This window comes from Choloepus didactylus, chromosome 3 (assembly GCF_015220235.1).
Source record: "Choloepus didactylus isolate mChoDid1 chromosome 3, mChoDid1.pri, whole genome shotgun sequence".
Classification (NCBI taxonomy): domain Eukaryota; kingdom Metazoa; phylum Chordata; class Mammalia; order Pilosa; family Megalonychidae; genus Choloepus; species Choloepus didactylus.
This window is the reverse complement of record NC_051309.1, coordinates 145,172,747-145,185,365: the sequence shown is the minus strand read 5'-3', so window position 1 is coordinate 145,185,365 and position 12,619 is coordinate 145,172,747.

The window sequence follows — 12,619 nt, the reverse complement described above, 5'->3', positions numbered from 1 at the left end:
ACAGCCTTCAACCCTTAGTTTATGGCACACCTGGTATTTATGAGATAAGCAGCAGGGCCCATGGATCAGACATTCCTTCTATATGTTAGACTCTTTTTCTGGGGCCTGTTAGCTTTGTTACTAAAATATTGTTTTTCTGTGTAGCAAAATGGACTTCTTAATACCTTATCCCAGACAGAAAGTTCACCACCCAAACACAGGCAGAAGGAGAAAACCACAGATTTCCTTTAGGAGGCCAACTTCAGTAAAACTAATAGCACTGAGAAATAGAGATGAATGCAGCTGATCTTCAGGTGATCTTATCTCAAAGATGAGAGAGAGTTTTAGGAACTGAACCTAATTCCTTATGCCAAATTACCAATCAGAGGAATAAAGAAGCATATAAAATTGATGAACATGCAGTATTAGAAACATGAAAAGGACAGTAAGAAGTTTCTTATGGTGATATATGTGACTAGCAAATATATATCTGTATACATCCTCAGATATGTACATACTAGACAATTTTACAATACATGGACTTTTAAGAAAGGATTACTTGAGGATATACTTTACCAAGGAAGAAGAAAACTGAGGCTACAATGGTAAAGAAAATCTGATAGTTAAGTGTAAATGATTTCTGATAATCTCTCTGTGAATCTTAAAATGATAGATAAATATAAATTATATTACTTTAAAAATAGAAATACAAATTTGGACAAGATCGTGCAGTTATACCCAAATATTAAACTAGTCATTTTCTCCTTCCCTCCTTTTCTGCTTTCTTACTTATGACATGAATGGTGTTATGCCTCTCTTGCTCCCTCTGAAGGAGAAAGAAAGATTAAAAAAATCCACATGAGGCTGGATTTCTTCCTTTATAACCTTAAGTGAGAATTGTCCTGGGAGAAGGAAGGCAAGAAAAGGAGAAAGAAGAAGAGAAGACTGAGTGAGTTGAAAGAAAAGACAGAGAGGCAGTCCTCATTAGGATGAAAACCTCTGTTTTCAGTTCTAGGAAGCAGAAAGAAAGGGCTTTGGGAGATGAACCGTCAACACTGCTGAAGAATCTTCTGTAGAAAAGCTACCATTCAACTGCTTTGTGTACTTGTTGATGACTCTTAATAGGAGGTAGGGATTTTTTTTTTTTTTTTTTGATTTGTTGCCAATATTGTATTTTGGATACAGTGAGGGATATTGCTTTTTAGTAAATCTAGATGCAACTTTGGTGATACCAATGCCATTGACTTTAAAATATCTCTAGATCCCTGGATATAATTCAAGATGGATATTAGATTGCTAGAAATATTAGTAGTTGGGATACCTACTTATTATTGTCAGTGCGGAGTACATTGGGGACATTCTCAAAACTGAATTTAAATCATTGAGGCATAAACAGTGTGCAATTAGGTGTAAAAGCAAGATAGTTGTTTTTCCACAACATTTATTTACGTTTGCAGGATATTGATGCTAATGGATTCTCAAAGACTGATGGCAAAAGTTGTAACTGGAAAGTAATTCACTAACTCATCCCTATCCCCAAGGTGGCAATCTTAAGATACGGCTTCACTTGTATATCGATATGGTCTGATCCTGCCAATTTTAATGAAGGTTTTGTGTTTAGAATCAGCCAGACAAATGGATTCAATTTCAGATCAACCATGGAGAAATCATTTTCCCCTATCACTGAAGGACCAGTTATCTAAGAACTTTATTCAGGTAATGCTACCCCAGGACTTGGTGATGCACTTTTTGCATCGTGGCTGAGATGGTTTGGTGTCAGGCACTAGAGACCAAGAACAACTTTGTACTGACAGACTTACAGGGATAATCAGATGTTGTGATAACTAGTGCCTATTTACAACTTAATTCTGCACTTGAGTAATTGACCAGCAGAATAAAGGTGACTGCAAAATGCCCATGTCCCATTTGTTTCTTCATTCAACAAATATTTATTTGGCATCTATGAGCCAGTATACAGTTTTGGCATCTGGGATGCAGCAATGAACAAAACAGCAAATAGTTCATTCTTCTGTGAAGTCTACAATCTAGGAGTGGGGAGAGAGTAATAAATTCATAAATAAATGTACATATATCCAAATCTTAAAAGTGTTTTAGAGAAAAATAAATGAGGCAAAAGAGAAAAGGGAATGAGTATGTGTATGTGTGTGCGCAGATGCTATTTTATTTAGGGTCGTCAAAGTAGTCCTCCCTAAAAGGTCATATTTGATCTTTGAATTGAAAGAAGAAACAAAATGAGGTATGTATTTCTCTGTTGAGACAGTGTTCTCAGCAAAGAAAACAGCAAATAAAAAGACCTTATGATGGGAGGATTCTTGATATAGTAGAGGTGTGGCAAAGATACCATTAAAGTAGGATATGACTAGGCAGGAGAGAAACATGAGCAGAAATTAAAGACAGAACAGGACACTAAGATTAGGCAAGGCCTTGTAGGCCATTGAAAGAACTCGATAGTGTTTGAAAAGTGGGCTGTGAAGCCCCTGGAGAGTGTGGAGAAAAATAGTGATGTGCTCTGATTCACCAATTTAAAGGGTAAGTTCAATATTGTGATGAGAATAACAGGTACTGGAGTGAAAAAGAGGGGGGCATTTTTTTTTTCAGAAGGGCAATTGTAAAAGCCTTTACAATTATCCCTCTGAGAAATTAGGTTTGTTTGGATGTTGGCTAAAAATGAAAATTGTGAAAAGTCAGATTCTAAATATTTACTGAAGGTAGAATGCACAGGGTATGATGATGGATAGAATGTGAGAAAGGGAGATATCAAAGATGAATTCAAGGTTTTTGGACCAAAGACCTGGAAGAACGGCATTGCTATACCCTAAAACGAGGAAGAATAAAGGAACAGGTTTCTGGAAAATTGGGTTTATCAGCTTAGATTTGAATGTGTCAAGTTTGAGATACCTAAAGTATATATCCAAGTAGAGATGTTGAATAGGCAGTTGTATATACAAGACCAGACATGAGTGAGGTTTTCTGAGCTGAAGACATACATTAGGGAGTCATTAGCATGTATGTTTTCTTTTTTATCTTGGAGCACTTGCAGGTTTACAGAGAAATCATGCAGAAAGAACAAAGTTTCCATATACTTTTTCCTATTATTAATATTTTGCATTAGTTGGTAGCTTTGCTACTATTGATGAGAACATTTTATCATAATTATAGTATTAGCTATATGCCATAGCTTACATTAGGGTTTACTCTTTATTTAAAGCTACCAGCCTGGGTAAGATCACAAAAGAAGAGAGCATAAACAATTACAGAGACTGAACTCTGGGGTTTTCACCTTCATAAAGGCAGAAAAAGAGAAGGAAACAGAAAAATAGACCAATGAGAAAGGAAGGAAAACAAGAGTGTGTTTACTGAGAAGCCAGTTATAGACAATGGCTCAAGGAGGAGGAAGTGATTGATTTTCTTCAACACTACTTAGAGATCAAGTAAGACAAGGACTAAAATTGATTACTGTGTTTCCCTGAGAGATATTGGTGACCCTGACAAGATGTTTATGTGGAGTGAAGGTAGAAAAGTCAAATTAAAATGTATTCAAGAGAAAATTGGAGAAGAGGAATTATAGACATTCACTATACATTATCTCTTCAAAAATTTTTGCTCTCTTGGAAGCAAAAAGTGGTGTGGAGACTTGAGGAACCTAATGGAATTAAGGTCAAGCTTCTCTCTAGAAAGCTGCATACTAAGAATTCATGTGTTGAGAATATAAAATAAATATTGAGGCTTCATCAGATTGTAACCATGTGTATTTCAGCCACAAGAATAAATGAAATCAGAAGATAGGAAACTATAAATGAGGAAGTAATATTTAAATTAAGGGATAAACTTCTAGTGAAAGTCAGTGTGCTGGTTTGAATGTATTATGTCTCCCAAAATGTCATTATCTTTGACATAATCTTGGGGGCAGAAGGATCAGTGTTGATTAGATTGTAATTCTTTGAGGGTTTCCATGGAGATGCCTCCCTCCCAACTGTGGGTGATGACTCTGATTGGATAATTTCCATGGAGGTGTTACCCCACCCATTCAGGGTGGGTCTAAATTAAATCACTGGAGCCATATAAACGAGCTGACAAACAGAAGGAAGTCAGTGCAGCTGAGAGTGACATTTTGAAGAGGAGTTACAGCCAAGAGGGACACTTTGAAGAATGTGCAGGAGCTGAGAGAGGAACTGCAGTTTACAGAGACATTTTGGAGATGGCCTTTGAAAGAAGACTTTGCTCCAGAGAAGCGAAGAGAGGACAGATGCCCCAAGAGCAACTGAGAGTGACATTTTGGAGAGAAGCTGAAGCCTAGAGAGGAACATCCTGGGAGAAAGCCATTTTGAAACCAAAACTTGGAGCAGACGCCAGCCACGTGCCTTCCCAGCTAACAGAGGTTTTCTGGACACCATTAGCCACACTCCAGTGAAGATACACCCTTACCTTGGACACCTTATGGCTATAAGACCGTAATTTGTAACCAAATAAACCCCCTTTATAAAAGCCAATCCATTTCTGGTGTTTTGCATTCCGGCAGCATTAGCAAACTAGAACAGTCTTCAAATATAGTCTATATCTACCTTACCCCTATAAAGTATATGAATAAGATATAATATACCCTGTATTTTCAGGTTTCAGTATTAAATCATGACTGAGCAGTTTGATTGCTGTGCGTGTGTGTGAGAGAGAGATGTACATGTGTGCATATACATATATATATATATGTACACAAACACATAATAAGAGAATTAAAAATCATGGAGAGACTATTTCAAGGAGCAATGTAGTACAATTGTTTGCTGTTTCTAAACTATTGTTCTGTGATATATCAAGAGGTGATCTGAGGAAAGTGTTTCTACAGACAAGTCAGTCAGAGAATTATTGACTGAAGATGTCTTTGATAATGATAGAGAATGAGGACATAAAAGTCTTAATTCTCATCTGTATTAGAAGTTGTTTTTCCCAGAATGCAGAATAAAGGGTTCTGTGCAGACAGTGTGTGAGCAGGTATCAGTTTTCAAAGCTTGAAACAACCTTGATTACCTAGAAAGGAACGTACGGAGTGGCTAAAGAAAGGTCCACCTTTGGACTGGGAGAAACTTCACAATTTTTTCTAGACTGTGGTTTCAAGGACTCTCCTGCAAAAGCATTAGTGAAGATCCTGCTATACATTTGGTGGTTCAATCTTCGTTCTTGGGGCAAATTTTCCTCTATTTAAATAGAGGAAAAAGTGTGTAAATCAATGTCTGCTAGCTAGTCACCATCTTAATCCAGAAGAGAGATTTTCAGGACTTTTCTCTTTTTCCCTAAAAAGGATTTTCAGTTTCAATCATTACTTTTTGGAGCATGGTCTTCAGCAAATTAGTATGCAAACAATTTATTTCTTCTTAATAATTCAAGAATGTCATGGTCATTTATTAAAATACTGTTTTATAATTGCATATTTCACATGTATATTCCCAGTCTTCTGTAATTTTAGTTTTTTTAATCATTTTTGTTACTGTCACATATCATATGGCTGAGTTTGCCAGACAAATTATTTATGAAAAAATAAATTGTTAACCAAATTTTTAATTGAATTTAATTGAAATTTGTGACAATTCAGGCAGAACATAGGATTAAATATTTTTCCCTGTGTAGTATTATGAAGAAGTTTTCTAATCAAATATATATTAGCATACTGACATGAAGTTTTCTTTTTTACTTTTCTTACTAAGCATAATTTTTTTTCAGAATTTAGGATGCATTGATTATTTGCAATGCATATGTATGCATATGTGTATGTACGTGGTAAATTCTATGCATTTCTTCTTGCTAACATCCTTCTATGTTATAATCATTTCTTTTTCCTGAAAATAACATACACTTTTTTTTAATTGCTTAAAAACACAATCTAGGAATCTAGGCTTCCTTAGAAAAAACTGCTTTTCAAAATTTTTATAATTGTATAGGTTTCATTGAAATATACAAAGAAAAATATTTGATCAGGCTCAGCAAAATAGACATACGATACAGGCTAAAAAAGAGAGGCTAATAATTTCATTGCCTTAATTAAACACTAATTCTTCCTGGTTTTCCTTCTAGTTTTTATTTTTAGTAGGCACATTAGTCAGGGTTCTCTAAGGAAATAGAACCAACAGGATATATATATATAAAGTGTATATATATATATGTAATATTAGGGAATTTATTATAAAAATTGACTCACATAACCATGGGGATTGGCCATTGTGAATTCCATAGAGCAGGCCACAAGTTGGTAACTCCAATGAAAATTTCAGTTAAGCTGACTGGCTGAAGTAGAGATAGAAATTTTTCCTTCTGACTGCTGAAATCATCAGTTCTCCCTTTAAAGCCTTCAGCTGATTGGATGAGACCTCTCTCATTGCTGAAGGCAGTCTAATTTGTTGACTGTGGTTGTAATCAGTCATAGATGAAATCAACTGACTAATGATTTAAATCCATGAAATATTTTCACAGTAACAATAAGGCCAATTTTTGCTTGACCAAACAACTGGACACCATAACCCAGTCAAGGTGTCACACTGAATTTAACCATTAGAGCAGGATTACAACTATTGTGTGCTTCTAATTGCTGCTTTTCTAATAGTTATGTTAAATTCAAAAACTGACAGCTAAGTGTTATACTATGGATTAGTAAACTCTGTAATGGAATATATGCTATTTTAATTGTGTGACAAATTTAAACCTTGTTGTTAGTACCCACTTGAATTGGAACTTTATATCTCCCATTGAATACAGAGTATAATAGTTTTTATTTTAAATACAAATATTGTTTAATTGAATTGTTTCCATTTATATGTATATTAACTGGCTTTCCTTGATATTAAAAAAAATATTGATTTTATCTAAAATCCACCTCTGGATACTATGTAAGGGTATGAAAAATGCAATGCTATCTACTTATAATGCAAAATATTTGGTAAACATACATAGTAAACATATACCACTTTCTATATTGTTCTGGTTTTATAACCATATAAAGTGGTATTTCAAATTCTGAAATCTCTGTAAAAGAACTATTTGTGAGATATGTAAACTTTTATATATTTATTCTTTACAGCACTAAAATGCAATCCTAAATATTATAATTTGTGTACATATGTGCATAAATACATATGCATAAATATATACGTATATTTAAAAACATGTGTGATAGAATGTAATGGAGGTAATACCTGTTACTACTAAGTAATAAAAAGTTATGCTTGAGATATTATAAAAGAGAATGACTGAAATCAATGCATTGTTTGGAGAAAGAATAAGGAAAAACTCCTTAATTATCCCGTCAATCACTACAGATCCTTGATGGAACAGTTCCATTAATTGCAACCAAACACATGTCTTTATATAAAAAATAAATCCTTTGGGAAGATTCTACTGATTAATTATAAAAGTAAATTATCTCTTTTTTCAAATAGATAGTAAATTTTATCAAATTTGTATGCAGCTCCTTGCATTCAAATTTCTTTTGGTTCCAAGGTTGTGAGATAAATTTAATTTAGCTAGAATATTCTTGCCTACATATTTAAAGAAAAGATTTAGCACTATTATTTGTATGATAATGTTTGTACACTAAAATAATAAACCATTCTATAATATTTTTATATAGAAAATATCTAAATAGAGGGACAAACAAAATAAGCAAAAAATGACTTTGTTGTACAATTAAGTAGAAAGTAGAGATAAGATCACTTACAGTTTTAAATAACAGAAAGACGGTGTTTTATAGTTTTGCAGTTTATTAGAGTATGTAGATAACCAGTTTATAATGATGATATCTTCTCTATACTCTTACCACAGAGATCAATTATTGTGAATTACTTAACAAATGTGATTGCTCTTTAATCCAGTGGAAGATAAATCATTCTTTCAATCATTTATTCTTCCCCAAATATTTACTGAGTATTTATAAGGTGTGAGGAACTGGGTATGCAATGGCAAGCTCAAACAGACTTGGATTTCCATTACAGAATTTGTAATCTAGTTAAACCAATGTTAATCAAATGACCTTATTTTAAATCTAAAACTACAATTCAATAGAAATTGCAATGGAGAAAAGCTATATGATGAAGAGATTGTGGAGATTTGATCTGAGAAAGGAAGAGTTAATAATAAAATCACAAAATATAAAAATATACTTACACATACACACACAAATAATGGAACCCATTTATGTGTGTGATGAAAACAAATCTATCTGCACATAATATGCAATACTTATTGAGTATAGACAACATATCTCTCTTTTTCTAGATTCCACTGTTGTAACCTTATAGAACAATCTTCCAAGTCCTGAAATATATGTAAGAAAAACTATACATACATTCCATGTCGGATAGAGTCTGAGCAGACCTCATTGCCTTGTTCCAGATCTTAGGAAACGTTCTGATTTTTCAAAATCAATTATGGCTAAAGGATTTTAAATATGTCTTTTATCATTTCCATGGAGTTTTATTTTACTACTATTTTCCTGAGAATCTTGTGAGAATTTTGTTTTGTTTATCATGGATGAATAATGAATTTCATCATTGCTATTAATTTTCTTCTGTATATCCAAAATTTCTACCAAGTATCATATTATTTCAGCCAGAAAAAAATTTTCCTTTAATATTTCTTTAATGAATGTGAGCTGTCAATGGCTTCTGTCAACTTTTGTAGGTTTTTATTTCCCATTCATGTTGGAAAATATTGTCATTGAGTATAGAATTCTGAATAGAGAAGTTTTTTTTATTTCTCCTATTACTACTTTCAAGATGTGATTGCATTATGACTTACATAATTTCTGATGAGAAAAATGCTATAAATCTTATCTCTTTTTTCTGTATATATTATTTATGTTTTGACTTGCTACTTCCAAGAATTTTGCTTTATCTTTTGTCTACAGAAGTTGGATAAAGTTTAAAGGTGGGTATGTGTATATAATTGTGTTTATACTTCTTGGGGTTCTCTGCTTTCTTGTATCAATATTTTTTTGTTCTTCATTATTTCTTTTTTGAAAATTGTGACTATCTTTTCAAATATGTCTTCAACCTCATTCTATTTTTTTCTGAGACTCCAAATACTTATCTGTTGGTCATTTCATTTTATCTCACAGCTTTTTGATGCTGTTTTTCTTTTAAATTTATTTTATCTTAGATTTTATTTTTAACTCGGGAAATTTATATTGAACTATATTATATTCGAGGTCACTGATTATTTTCCTGCTGTGTCATCTGCTGATAAATTTACTGAACAAATTCTTGATCTCTAAAATGTGTTTCATATCAAGCATATCAGTTTGCCTCTTTATATATTTTCCATATCTTTGCTTATATTCCCCATTTATTCATACATATTGCCTACCTTTTGTACTAGATCACAGTTACAGTAAAATCAATCATAGTTACATTAAAATCTGCCTGATATTTTCAACATCTTGCTTTTGTCTGTTTCTAATGGTGTCTAATGCTTGATCTCTTGATAATATGTTTTGTTTGTGTCGCCTTATCATGTGTTTTCTAACTGAATGGCAGCTATTGTGTCAAGACTGAGGTTGATAATCTTTTTGCTAGAATATGAATATACCTCTTTTTATGTCAGGCCTTTAGTGTGGGAGACTGAGTCGATCTTGAAAATGGTTGATCTAACCTTGGGTTTTGTCCTTGCTGTAATTATGTAATTATCTTCAGTGCACTGCACACATCAAATTCCAGCTCTGGGAACTGGAAACTTTTTCTGTTTTCCTACTTCACTGTCAGTTTTCAGTAAGTTCTGCACATCCGTACCACTACAAATATTTCTCCTTACTCTTGTCACTCTCCAAGAGTAGATTTCTGTTGCTTGTGACTTTGCTAGGTTCTTGTTGCACCAAGGTGGGGTTCTCAGTTCTCGGGTCCAGCATCAGTCTGAGGTGAACTTATGTGCCTGGGTCTCAGAGTAGGGCTTTCACAGCATTCCTCCTTCACTCTAAAACTCTTGAATCTCTTTTATGTATCTGTAGAAGGTCATGGGTGGGAGAAAGTTTCATGCCTCTCCTCCAGTGACCACTTATTTGTATTTTTATGGAATATTGTTCAAGAGACTGCTCCTTGCCCTCCCTCAAGGGGAAGATGGCTTTAATTTCTGTCCAACCTCCAGGGACCAAAAAGGTAAGGAAGGTTTTCTGCCTCATCTGCAGTGGCTTAAGGCATTTGTTTCTATGATAGACATTTCAGGAAGTAGACAAGATTCCATACCTTTTCATCACAGAAGGAGGCAGTCTTTACCTCTTAGACTGACTTCAATCTTTCCTAGTGGAACCCATAGAAAACATATTGTAAATGAATTCAAACTCTCCACATACCTTCTCCTGTCACACATTCTTGACTGACATGCCTGCCCACACTTGATCTTTAATGTTTTGATTTCAGCTTTCCCCTTTTTCTGCTCCTATGGTGGCCATGTCTCCCTCTTACACACTGTCAGAAGCGGAAAGTGCACATCACATCTCCCTTTAGAAGGGTTTTTTACTCTTTTGAATTCAGATCATCTGGTTGCCTTGTGTCTTCACCTCTGTGAGGAGCCCAATAAAAGCCATGGTATTGTAGATTACTCAACTTTTTTCATTAGTAGTTCTGTCTTGTGACTTTCCACAGCCTAAGAAATAGCAGAACCCTCCAAATTATTAAAAACCTTTCTTTTTCTTATATTGCATGGTGTTCTAGTTTGCTAATGCTGCAGTATGCAAAACACCAGAGATGGATTGGCTTTTATAAAAAGGGGGTTTATTTGGCTATACAGTTACAGTCTTAAGGCCATAAAGTGTCCAAGGTAACATATCAGTAATCGGGTACCTTCACTGGAGGATGGAAAATAGTGTCCGGAAAACCTCTGTTAGCTGGAAAGGCACATGGCTGGCGTCTGCTCCAAAGTTCTGGTTTCAAAATGGCTTCTCCCAGGACATTCCTCTCTAGCAAGCTTGCTCCTCTTCAAAACGTCACTCACAGCTGCATTCCATCCGGTCTCTTTGAGTCAGCATGTTTTTTATGGCTCAACTGATCAAGGCCCACCCTGAATGGGTGGGGTCGCACCTCCATGGGAGTATCCCACCAAAGTCACCACCCACAGCTGGGTGGGGCACATTCCAAGCAAATCTAACGAGCACCAAAACGTCTGTCCCACAAGACCACAAAGATAATGGCATTTGGGGAACACAATACATTCAAACTGGCACACATGGGTAACATCTTTTATCTTCTTAAGTACTAATCATGCTCAGCTTATTTTGAATTAGTTGTCTTTCTCTTCCAATTTAGTAGTGGTGTGTTCAATTTGCTGGAGAGCTTTGCATTATACAAACGGTTTGAATTTTTTCAAGGAATCTGAACAATACAAAACTCTCCTTAGTCTTTGTATGTCCAGGTAAATTTAATGAGAGGGTAAGAGATAGTTTTGAAGTAAAAAAAGCCCCAGGTTTTCCATGTAGTAATTCATGGACTAAAAATCAACTCTGATTTGGGTTTACCTTTAAATTCTTAAGAAGCAGCAGCAATGGAAAAGATGCTCTTTTATTCGTTATCCACAACTATGCATGTAATCTTATATGATGCTTCTCTGTGTGAGGATTCTTGAACTGTGCCATGTGATTGCTTTGTTCACCAAGTTTCATTGCCAGTTTCTGTTTTTTCTTCTTCTCATAATCAGTCTGGATAAGCTGAATTAAAGTTTATTGCCAGAGATATGAATATGATCAAAACCTTCCTTACTGTCATTTTATTTTTTTATACAATAGAAATTTAGTCTGCTTTATCATTTTCTATTTTATTATGGCAAAATACCTTATGAAGATTGTTTGATCACCTTCTCTTTTGGTGAATTGCTTACTGGCATCTGAGTGATTTACATTAAATGAAATGAGGCTATTTAATCTTTTACCTGATTCCATGTGATTTACAGAAACGACATTGTGTGTAACTGCAGTCAAATAACATAAATGAAATTAACTTGAAATTATATTACATAACAGTGACCTAGAGACTGAGATGAATTCTTGTTTCAAGTTATAGATTTTTGCAAACATTCTATATGATATGAGAAGGAGGCTACTGCTATATTTGCCCTTTCAATTTCCTCATAATCAAATTCTCTTTGACAGAATCTAACTACCATTTAGGCATCTAGTGTGCCTATGCTGCTTCAAAGCATCAAATGCCAATTATGATGCCATAAAATCATTTGAAGGATCAGGGGCAATATTGCATTTTCTATAAAAATGAAATGATTTACAGATATATTTAGATAATACTTATGGTTTTATATGATTTCATAACAATGACTTTGGATTTTTCTGTAAGGAATTCACATGTCAATATAAAAAGAGTAAACTTCTGCATGATTTTCTTTTCAAATATAACTTTTTGTTGTGTCAAACTGAGAGAGATAAATTGTTTTCAAAGGAGACCAAAAATGGATAACATTGTCATTGCTTAATTATTGATATTTCCATTTCAAAGCTACCCATCAAGTTTCTCATAATTATAAATGCTTCTTTTCTTTTATGGACACTGAGATAGAGTTTAGAGAGGATAACAAAAATAAAAACAGCTTGGGTGTTTATTTATAAATAAATGTTTTATAATATTTCCTAAAGTTCAAT